The 12,461-nt window shown below is 39.0% G+C and overlaps 1 protein-coding gene across 4 annotated transcripts in view; it reads right to left on the bottom strand.

Moving 5' to 3' along the window:
* eys (EGF-like photoreceptor maintenance factor) overlaps positions 1 to 12,461 on the bottom strand; it is a 164,495-nt gene that overhangs the window by 97,522 nt on the left and 54,512 nt on the right. The window lies entirely within an intron of this gene.

The raw sequence follows: 12,461 nt of genomic DNA, 5'->3' as shown, positions 1-12,461 counted from the left end.
TCTTCAAGATATATAATATTGAATGTTGCAGTTCAAGTGCCATTGTGGCAATATTAGAGAATCCAATGAAAAATTGAAAAATAAATGACCTACAAAATATATAGTCCAACTAAACTGATGACCTCCAAAATTAAAGGTTTATACCAGTGCAGATACTGTAAAACTTTTCAAACTCTAATCTTGTTTACCAGTGAGTGCTGTCCCTACAGAGCGCCGTCTGTCATGCATAATTAAAAGCGATACAAGCATCTTTCAAAGGGTTAATAAGATAAGCTTATAATGAGTGTTTTTCTTGTCTCTTAATATTATTTTCTGCATCTCATTATGTTATCCCTGCTGTGTCAAGTTAAACTTGATTGTCAAGTCTAAAGTTAGACTATATTTTTGAACTGCAGTGTAAAGGGTTTTGTTTTGTATAATTCATAATTGGGGATGTGACCATCATTGTTGAAGTCAAACAAATATGTGGCTAAAATTGACCTTAGATAAACAATTATACATACAAAATCATTTGCAAAATAATATATGCATATATGTTTAGTGTTTAAATATAAATGTACTTTATTTATCCTTGCGTGAAAATGTTCTGTGCATTCAACCAATCATGGATGAAGTGTGAGCAGTGCAAAGCCTCTCATCAGTGCCCAGGGAGCATTAAGGGTTCAGTGTCTTGCTCAACATCATTTTTACAGGCTAGGAGGAGCTAAGGAACTGAACCAGGGATATTCAGTACCATGATGACCACTCTCATTCATTCAACCAGTCATTCGTTCATTTATTCATTGTATTTCTTTTTCTGTAACTTTGGCAACCCCCCATTCGTTCTAACCAAGTTCTTCTTGATATTTTATTGAATAATTTTGATAAGTCTCTTTTGATATTATCTGCTGGATGGAATTACTTATCATACACAAACAAACAGCAATTTTGTTGTGAACCTAAAAAGCAAGTTTGTTCTGTCAGTGGTTACCTCACTATGCTACTACACTACTCATTGAGAGCTTTTGTTTTTACACTCATAGTTTCCACATTTTTTGTTTCTTTTTTCCCTTACTTATACACAGAACAATTTGGAAACCATTTCTTCTAAGAATGCAAATTAAAAGGTTTTGCCAAACCTCCTGCAAATAACAAAAGACAATTAATCACCCCTCGACTTATCTGGTCCAAAGGAAGGGGGTCATCCTAAGTCAATTCATGAATTCATCAGTGAACATAGCTAGACTGGTGAGTCTGGCATATGAGTGTCTGAGAGAATCAATGGTAAAACTGTACTTGTATCAGGAAGAAGTTATTGGTGTTGTTACAGAGTGGGAAAATGAACACACACCTTAATGACTACCAAGAGATATTTGGTTGATCCATTCTATACCCCCTCCACTGGATAGAGCTATATGAAAACTGAAAAAAATACATTTTCAAAATGATAAAAAATAACAAATTTCTATGAAAATTTAAGTGTATTTAAAATCAAGGAAGGATTTCAAAACACAAGTGGAGTAAAACTAGAGGAAGAAAGGGTAAAACTGCAACAATGATATAGCTCTGTGTATCTTGGGAGGAAAGAATGAGAGGGATTCCATAAGACGACAGAGATCACGGAGCATCTGGTGAATTATGGGACAGCACAGGTTTCCCAACCTGGGGTGTCAGTCAAGGCAGTGGTGAAGCACCTTGGGGACTATTTCAAATGTCACCACAATGTAATGTATCTTCTACCACTAAACAGTGACTGGAGGCCTCCCTTTGACAGAGCACAGAGAGATACCCAAGGCACATTGCTCACGTAGTCATTCCATCATCTGGTGTGAGCTATAGTATGTGATCACTGCTCCTGCCAGTGAATGTCTCCGAGGAAAAGAAATTCTGGGTAATCCCCGGTCGATAGCGAACAAACTTTGATGGGCATTTTCTTTGAAAATGACTGATGTCTTCATTTTCAGAGCTGAATTTGGTTTGTACAGCTACAATTATGGCAGTAGTCTCCTTATCAGACCGATTGTCAGGGAGCTTATTTGGGGAAAAAATAGCCCAATACTTGTGTAACAAAGATTGGGCCTTTGTTTGCCCTTTCAATTTTCTTATCTGTCTGTACATCAAATTTCACACATCACTCATGGAAAGAATAATGCATTATGTCCAATGTTCCCTGTCAATGGAACATGATGATGAATCTAGAATATTCAAGACTAATCTTCAAGATAATCAAAATATTTGGATTAGAGGGGTATATGCTTTTCCATCCATCCATCCGTCCGTCCGTCCATCCATCCATCCATCCATCCATCCATCCATCCATCCATCCATCCATCCATCCATCCATCCATCCATCCATCTTCTCCCGCTTATCCAGAGTTGGGTCGCAGGGCCAGCAGCCGCAGCAGTGAGGCCCAAACCTCCCTCTCCCCAGCCACATGGTCCAGCTCCTCTGGGGGGACCCTGAGGCGTTCCCAGGTTAAACCTGGAGATATAGTCTCTCCAGCCTGTCCTGGGTCTTCCCCTTGGTCCCCTCCAAGTTGCACATGCCCAGAATACCTCCGCGAGGAGTCCAGGAGGCATCCTGACCAGATGCCCAAGCCACCTCATCTGGCTCCACTCTATGTGGAGGAGCAGCGGCTCTACTCCAAGCTCCCCCTGGATGACCGAACTTCTCACCCTATCTCTAAGGGAGAGTCCGGCCACCCGGCAGAGAAAACTCATTTCTGCTACTTGTATCCGTGATATATTGCTCATCGATTCACACCCAATAATGATTTAGTATCAATGAAAGCTGAGGGTTCCTTGCAAAGTGCCAACCAGTTCAACAGGACACATGTGGCATTCAAGGACATCTCAAAGTGTTTTCCATGGTGTTGCCTCATTAGGGTAATTTAGCCAAATTGTTCCTCATGGCACACAGAAAACCAGTGAAGCCTCCTCAGTATTTTACTTGAAGTAGATTTTGAATTAGGTGAGAATAGAATTCTCCTATATATTGATGCTGCAGCAAAAAAATATTTTTCCCCACATTTACACATCAACCACAGCCTCTAAAATGCTAACAAATTAAACACTGACAAGGTAAGAACAACTATCGATGCATTCCAGGCAGATAGAACAGTAGTGTGGCAAAAATTACTGAATGTATTATCAAGTTTACCAGGGAGGCTTTATGTCATTACAGGAGGTTGGTGTCAAGTATTTAGCATCCCTAGTCTTGCATGTTTTTAGTCTATCAATAGTATTTGCGTATGATTAACTTATTTTGTAAATCCTTAGAAAAAGATTGTGCCTGAATGATGGGATTATTGTCAGGTATTTTCAGATGATGTTTTTCAGCACTCTGTTATATCACATTTTGATTTAAAAAAGCCAAGAAAAAGCAAGTTAGGAGAATAAGATTTTAGTAGATTGCTGTTTTTTTTCAAATTTCTTTTCATTTTCATGCTGTTTGTTTCGACCACTGGTGGGATTTATCCCGATTAAATTTGTTTATCTATAATTATGTGCGTGGAACCATTTCTTTTATTTTTTATTTTTAAAACTTTGTTTCTGAGTTGTGCAAATGTTCATCTGTCTGCAAAATGATTTTTTTTTTTTACATGCAATAAAATGGGGCTGCCTTAATATTTAGCTTCAAAATTCAATATGATTCAAGCCTAGTTTTAAATTTATCTGTGAAACAGTCCAGTGAGCTTTCAAGAGAGAGAGAGTGAGAAAATTTTGTGTTTGGAAGGCCCTCTAACATGTTTTTAGGCTTTCTGACTTCTGCGTATCTATTTGTAAAGTAGTTTTTGGATATAAAGTTTTGGAAAACTGTGTAGTTCCAGATAGTTGTGTACAGTGGGTCAAAATTTAGTCAGCCACCAATAGTGCAAGTTCTCCCACTTCAAAAGATGAGAGAGGCCTGTAATGTTCATCATAGGTACACTTCAACTATGAGAGACAGAATTCGAGAAAAAAAAAAAATCCAGAAAATCACATGTCGGACTTTTTAAAGAATTATGGTGGAAAGCAAGTATTTGGTCACCTCCAAACAAGCAAGATATCTTGCTCTCACATACCCGTAACTTATTTTGTAAGAGGTGCTATAGTCTTCCACACGTTACCTGTATTAATGGCACTTGTTTGAACTGGTTATCAGAATAAGAGACCCCTTTCCGCAACCTCAAACAGTATCACTCCAAACCTCACTATGGCCAAGAGCAAAGAGCTGTCAAAGGACCCCAGAAACAAAATGATATACCTGCACCCAGCTGGGAGGACTGAATCTGCAATAGGTAAGCAGCTTGGTGCGAAGAAATCAACTGTGGGAGCAATTGTTAGAAAATGGAAGACATACAAGACCACTGATAATCTGTCTTGATCTTGGGCTCCACACCTGTGGGGTCAAAATTATCTCAAGAACGGTGAGCAAAAATCCCAGAAACACACGGGGGAGAACTAGTGAATGACCTGCAGAGAGCTGGGACCAAAGTTACCAAGGCTACCATCAGTAACACACTACACCACCAGGTACTCAAATCCTGCAGTGTCCCCCTGCTTAAGCAAGTAGGTGTCCAGGCCCTTCTGAAGTTTGCTAGAGATTTTGGATGATCCAGAAGAGGATTGGGAGAATGTCCTATGGTCACATGAAACCAAAATAGAAATTTTTGGTCAAAACTCAACTTGTCGTGTTTGGAGGAGATGGAATGCTGAGTTGCATCCAAATAACACCATACCTACTGAGAAGCATGGGGGTGGAAACATCATGCTTTGGGCTGTTTCTCCAAAGAGACCAGGGCGACTGATCTGTGGAAAGGAAAGAATGAATTTGGCCATGTATCACGAGATTTTCAGTGAAAACATCCTTCCATCAGCAAGGGCATTGAAGAGGAAATATGGCTGGGTCTTTCAGCTTGACAATGATCCCAAACACACTGCCTGGGCAATAAAGGAGTGGCTTCGTAAGAAGCATTTCAAGGTCCTGGAGTGGCCTAGCCAGTCTCATATTTGAAGTGTGGCCCAGCGACAGCCCCAAAACATCACTGCTCCAGGGGAGATCTGCATGGAGGAATGGGCCAAAATACCAGCAACAGAATGTGAAAACCTTGTGAAGACTTGCAGAAATTTTCTGACATCTGTCATTGCCAATAAAAGGTATAGTAAGTATTGAAATTAACTTTTGTTCTTGACAAAATACTTATTTTCCACCATAATTGTGTGATTATGTGACTGTGATTTTCTGGATTTTTTTTTTTTTTTGCATTCTGTCTCTCATAGTTGGAGTGTACATATGATGAAAATTACAGGCCTCTCTCATCTTTTTAAGTGGGAGAACTTGCACAATTGGTAGCTGACAAAATACTTTTTTGCCTCACTGTGAAAAAGTAAAAAAGGAACTTTTTAAAGCTTTCTTTCATTTTAAGTGTCATGATAATGATTCCTTTGCTGAAATTGCACTCATTGAAATAAGTATTGATTGAATGTAAATATCTAGTTTTGCTAAAGGATCACTGTAAAACAAAAGTAAACAGAACACCAGCAGGGCACTACACCAGGTTTATGTTTTGAAATCCCCAGCTAGATAGTGGTAAGTTTCCAAGAAGGTTGCAGCTGCTTTCATATAGAGGCTGGGGTTCAGATCCCCCGGCATTGATCAGGTTTTAGCAGTATGAAGAGAGGTGGCCAGCAAAAAGGGAAGCGGGGCAGGAAATCATACCGGCACTGCTCCAACAAGTAGACTTTATATGGAAATAAGCCTTTACTCAGCAGGTTGCCACTTATCTTTGCATAGTGGGCTATCTTGAGTCCTTGATAACTCCTGAGGCAGAAAAACAAAATACTGTTGAAAAGTACAGAAATTTACTTTGCTCAGACAGTTCTGGAAAGATGAGACACTGCACAGGATTTATCTAACTTAGTCTTGGCAAGTCAGAGCATCCCGTTACTGAAATTTCTCTTCTTGTACAAAATGGCGTTAAAACACAAGGAATTATGAATGAACTGCAGAATAAATCTTGCGACTTGATAAGTTACAATGAGTTACAATGTGACAGTGTTTTCGACAGTCCTTTAAAATGTCAACATGTCTGAATTCAAGGAAATAACTTTATAACGCAGAATTGGGGGTTTTCCAGTAGTTTTGGTTTCTACGAGCAAAGTTGTTCAGTTCTTCTCAGATGAACTAAACCAAAACTTCCAAATGAATGAGGTGTATTCACCAATTTTTTTGTCATTCAGAGGTTTTGTTTAGAACTATGCATTTTCACACAGCAATACTGTTCGATCAGAACACTTTGTCCACCATGGAATTCATACAACATATAAACATTGACTGTGAATGAAGTCACAATTTTCACATGCAATTGTATGTAATGTCCGCCTGATGCATTTCAAAGCCTTTTTATTGTTTTATCCATCCATCCATCCATCCATCCATCCATCCATCCATCCATCCATCCATCCATCCATCCATCCATCCATCCATCCATCCATCCATCCATCCATCCATCCATCCATCCATCCTTTCATCCTTTCATCCATCCATCTTCCCCCACTTATCCAAAGTAAGGTCACGGGGCAGCAGCTGCAGCAGTGAGGTGTCCAGGAGCCATCCTAACCAGATGCCCAAGCCACCTCATCTGGCTCCACCCTATGTGGAGGAGCGAACTTCTTACCCTATCTCTAAGGGAGAGTCCGGCCACCCTACGGAGATAACTCATTTCGGACACTTGTATCTGTGATCTCGTTCTTTTGGCAACTACCCACAGCTTGTGCCCATTGGTGAGGGTGGTAACATGAGTCAACTGATCAATTGAGAGCTTCGCCTTTTGGCTCAGCTCCCGCTTCACCATGACAGACTCGTACAGAGTCCGCATCGCTGCAGATACCACACCGATCCGCCTGTCGATCTCATGGGGGGTCTTCTGAGCCAACCTTTGTCTAGTCTCTCACCCACTGGGTGACCCTTCCCGGGGTATAAAGCCCCCAACAACATGGCTCCCAGGATCACTGGGACATGCAAACCCCTCCACCATGGTAAGGCGACAGCTCACGGAAGAGTTTATTGTTTATGTATTTTCATTCTTTAAGCAATTCATTTCATCATATTTTACCACAATCCTTTCCACCCACCTCAATGTGAGAGAGTACCGATACTCATGCACCCAATTATGTTTTTTTCTGTGGTTAAAGCAGCTTCAAAAGATGGGTTGAGCACATCCATGGTATATTTTTGATGTTGCGTTTTTCCCTTCCAGGCAACACATGGGTTCCCCTCAGCCATTTGATTGGTGCCTGTACAAAGCCTGACTGTTCTTCCAACAGCAGAGCATAATCACAACACCTGAATATAAATATGAGGCAATAGCAATCTGAAGCACCCTAACCCAGTGCCTTTTTTCAGGCCCTTCCAACCATTGCACCAATTTCTGAGACAAAACAACTGCTACAGGTTATGGCACAAAAAATATTCTGTCACTTGTATGTGATTTTCCTCTTATGCGGATACATTCTGTGAAGTAGTCAGAGGTTAAACACCAATCGGTAAAACTATGAGTGCCCGAGAATCATTATGAAAAGAAAAGCTGAGATACCAGTGTGTGCACTTTGAAGCTTTGTTCTGCTTTATATGCAACTGTTGTCTGGGCTGGGAACAGAAGCCTTAAAGCCAAAATTGAAGAAAAGAAACACCATTTGCCCTCAGCAATGGAATAACGCTGGTGTGCTGAGACCTTTACTCACTGGCGGGGCACACTTTCATACTGAGACTGAACACCTGCTACATTTTAATAATATCTTGCCTCTTTGTGGCGCCTAACTTTGAAAGTATTAGACGGATATTGGTTCTACTAAGGGAAGAATATGCATGCCATGAATTGCAATGAAATTATTGTCATATTATCACTTTACAATTAAGAAATATTAATTTCTACATTTCTTGTCAAAACCACCTATGACCGATTTCCTCATTAGTTTGTTAAATATTATTTTCCTTCAATTTGTAAGATTTTTTGTAAGGAATAGAATATTAGTGAGGCATTAAAAATGCTGAATTATAATTACACACACACACACACACACACACACACACACACACATACACACACACATATACACACACACATACACACAATAGTATCATATTGCCAGAGTTGCACTATCAATATAGGGAAGACAAATCCCAGTGATATTTAAAGACATCTGCATCTAGTCTATAAATTAAGATAAATGCACTATAAATAATCATGTGTCTGTTATCAATACAAAGTAATTATCACTTAAAAGGAATGTAATGAGGACAAATCTTTTTCAATATTATATTAGGTACGTGTCAGTTCTCTTTTTGGCACAGTTTCACAGAAGCTCATTAACCAACTGTTTGGTAGGACACAATCTCAATCTTGTGGAAGGTGAAGGCTAGTGTAGCATGCCATGGAAATAAAAGGGTTTGTTCTCCATCTGGCCAGGGACACCTCTGGGAATAGTCTGAGCCATGGAGAGAAAATGATTTTTGCATGTAAAGGAACCATAGAATGCTTGAATTAATTCACATCTCTATATTCTAATAACCATGATTCTCAAAGAAAAAAAAAAGGGTACATGGGGTTACAACGGGATTAGACAAGTTGTTACTGTAAAGCCATAAAAATTACTCGGGAATCAACCAGAAGAACTCAAAAAAGACAACCTTATGTAACCTTATGTAACAATTATTATAACATATAATCACTGTTAACATGTTATCTAGGAAAAAAAAACAATAAAGTAAGATATGGAAACATCAAGCTAAAAGCATAAATTAAATTTAACATTTGATAGCAATTACCAATTCACATTGGAGTCAATGGTAAATAATTAATACACTGTTTTGTTCAATATTAGGGGGGGCTACAGTTGCATGTCCACTGTGCCATCTATCCATAATCTACCACGTAAGGTCGCAAGGATGCTGGAGCAGGAGGCAGGGTACACCCTAGACTGGGCGCAAGTTCATCACAAGGCCACATTTAAAGACAAACAACCTCTCTCCCATACCAGGGCAATTCAAACTTTCAAACTTATTCCAATTAAGATCATTTCATTTAGAGAACGTGGACAAATGACATGCAGACACGTTGACAACATGCAAACCCCACACGGAAAAGCCCCGTGGGGGAATCAGATCTGAGTGCTTCACGCTGTGAGGCAGAAGTGCCAATCCAATACAAAGGGGGTGATAGAAATAAAAATTAACATAAATCAACCACTATTGTGCCATTAATCATGGATGCGTTTCATGTGGTCAATGTGTTATTATTTTAAATAGACATGAGAATATTTGCCCTGCATTGCATTTTGAGCATAAATAGATAATCCATCCATTCCTCCCTCCTCTGCCACTTATCCTGCACTAAGGGTCATTGGGGATGCTGGAGCCTATCACAGCTGTCATCGGGCGAGACGCGGGATACACACTAGACTGGTCGTTGGTCAATTGCAATAAATTGATAATCCTTTTTTCCAAAAAAAGATGGTCAAGATACCTTGGGTCTGGTTATGTCATTTCATTCAATGATGTCAATTAATTCATTTTTTAATGAATAGGTCAGAGGAGCCAGACCAGTTATGGATGATTTTTAATAAATATTATTGGTTAATCGTTAAAAATGTGCTAATCAGATAACAAAAATGTCATGGTACAAGAGATTAAAAAAGTCTCTGGCTGCCTGAATAAATCCTTTTAAGGTAAAAATTCAAGCCTCTGGTTACTTGGGAAAAGGCTGATAGTAACACTGTATGCTGAACATTAAAAAAAAAACCCAAATAAATAAAGGAAACCTTAATCAGCAGTAAACACATTTAGGTGTAATATATATTGTTTGGAACATGTAACTGACATAATGATTCCCTTACATGTTTCATTTGTTATTTTTGCTGGTTAGGTGTAATATATATTGTTTGGAACATGTAACTGACATAATGATTCCCTTACATGTTTCATTTGTTATGTTTGCTGGCCAGTAACCCTCACCTCGACCTTTACCCTAATGTTCACCTTTTCAGGGTGCTCTTCTATCAGGTCTGGCACTCCCCGCTGAGGCTCCCTCATTAAGGGAAAGTGGAACATCTGTGCTGGACAGGGAAGATGACTTAGACCTCCTGCCCAGTGGCTCAATGGATATAGACTACTCGGAAGAACAAAAACTTCATGTATAAGCGCTCTAAAATCGAGAGAGGACACTGAGTCAAAGTACTTTCTTTGTAATCTTTGAAGAAAATGTTATTTTTGCGAGTTCTGGTTTTAGTGTAACCTCCAGGTTCTCAGAGTAAACCTCTGTAGACAAAACTCTTTTCCATTACGGATGTGTTTTACAAATCCCTTTAATCCAGCTGCTGGTAAGCCCCATCCAACGTCTGCTTTTTAGTTTTGATTTGAATGCTTTGAGAAACAAGAAATTATGACATGAAACATCCCAAAATGACTTGGGAAGTGAGCTGAAGGGTATGAAAGTATGTTGAGAGAGAGATTTTTATGAGACACAAAATTCCCATTACCAAAATTTTACCACTTAAATGCAAAGTCACACTAAAATGTAATGAGTGAGTATCTTAAATCTCTACATACTTTGAATGGAAGAATATGCAAGGATAACAATGACAAAGTGCCATCACTTTAGTTCAGTATAAAGTCCGATGGCAAACATGCCTAATTCTATGGGGTTGTGTTTAGGTATACATGTCCTTCACCTTGTGAACCCTTGACTTGAGACAAAGGGCCATGACTCCCCAATTTATAAATGTCGAGTATCTGTGCCTTCACTGCATATGGAGTGAGAAATGGGCTAGGTTTTCATGAGGACATACAATTTTGATTCATCCTGGAGCTCTACCTGACCTCCAGGCACGTGGAAAACCTTCAATTTGTTGATACACTGGTAGTGATTAAAGAAGGAAAAGTGGTTTCTTAGCATGTACCTTTCCATCAAGAACTTCTGACTTTGTGTTAGGACTACTTTTTTCCCCATTATTTTTGTTTTTACTTGTGATTTCAATGCAAGCAAACATACCTAAAGCTAAGCCACCTGCCTAAATCACATATTTTCATTTATTAAGACATTTAAGTGACCCCATATCTACTTTAACCACATTTATTTCATGTCAGCCTCTACCAGTTTAATATTGTGGCTTCTGCTGTGTCGCCTCAAACTCTATCTCCCCCCTTGATTTATCTTTACCTGGTGCAGCGCCTTCATATATATATATATATATATATAAACAATACTTATTTCGTCTAAATGTACACAAACAGACACACACTCACGCACAAACAAACACATATGTATACACACATACACATGCACACACAGACACACGTCTGCATGTGTGCCATTGTTGGATGGCTTTGTTCTGCAAGCTTTAGTCCTGTGCAGGGTGACCTCATAGAAATCTCCTTGCTGACTGTGACTCTCATTCATTCGCAAGATGCATCATGAAGGGCATTTTTAGGTGCAGTGCCAAAGCAGACTGCACAGTAATCTACAGTCTTTCTGATTCACAGACCAAAATCACACTGATTCTTTTTCGACTGAAATGTGTGCCATTTCATGCCATGTAACTGTATGAATTTACTTGATTTATAATGTTTTATCCTACTGCACTACTAGCAAAATAACCAAAGTACAAGGAAAATAGAATATTTGGTTGCTGTTATTTTCATTAAAAAATTACATTTGGAAATGAGAAAAATTCCAATTTCCTTGAACTGCAAACAATAGTAAAACCTACACAATTTCTTTTACAAATAATCTATAATGTTAAACGAATCAGATCAATTGCTGTGCTGGGATCATGCCATGAGTTGTACCGAGCTGCTATGCTTGTTAAGCTGTGGTTGTGTAGGATGGATTCATGGAGAATAATAATGTAGAGAAACGAGTCATAATATGTGTGTGAGTCGCAAACAACCAAGCCCACGCAAAGCTCTTGGTATAATGTATGCAGCCGTACCTAATTTCCTATTCCTCTCCAAGGAGGCCTTCAGTACCTAACCCAGCATCACTATTTATATCTACATCAGTTTTCCCTCTTCCCGCTGATACAGCTACTGGAGGTGAGAACATTACTGTGCCACGTCTTTTTAACTGGTTAGTATGAATGATAAATTTCAAATGTTCCCCCTTTTCTCTGGATTTGTTGGGGCAGACTTCAGAATTGACGATTCAAATTATGGGACATTTTCAATCATTCATTTCATGTTTTAGCGTTCACCTGAATCTGATGTGAAAGATATTTCTGTTGTGTGTAAATGTAATATAATTGCTTGTCATTATATTAAGGTACATTTTTGATTTTCAGTCTATTAAACAAATCCCTATTAGTATTAGATGCGGATCCAACCCACAGTTGAAAGTGGCTGGTTAATGTCTTTTTTGAACTTATACCTAACTACCCGGTAATATTTTATTAGTAGTCAGTCCTAAAAATTTAATTGATCACCAAATGAAATGACAGAAACTGTC

Source organism: Fistularia commersonii, chromosome 2 (assembly GCF_037954325.1).
Source record: "Fistularia commersonii isolate RoL2024-O1a breed Wild chromosome 2, RoL_Fcom_v1.0, whole genome shotgun sequence".
Classification (NCBI taxonomy): Eukaryota; Metazoa; Chordata; class Actinopteri; order Syngnathiformes; family Fistulariidae; genus Fistularia; species Fistularia commersonii.
The sequence above is the reverse complement of the archived record's forward strand: the minus strand, read 5'-3'. Positions and strand labels throughout refer to the sequence as shown.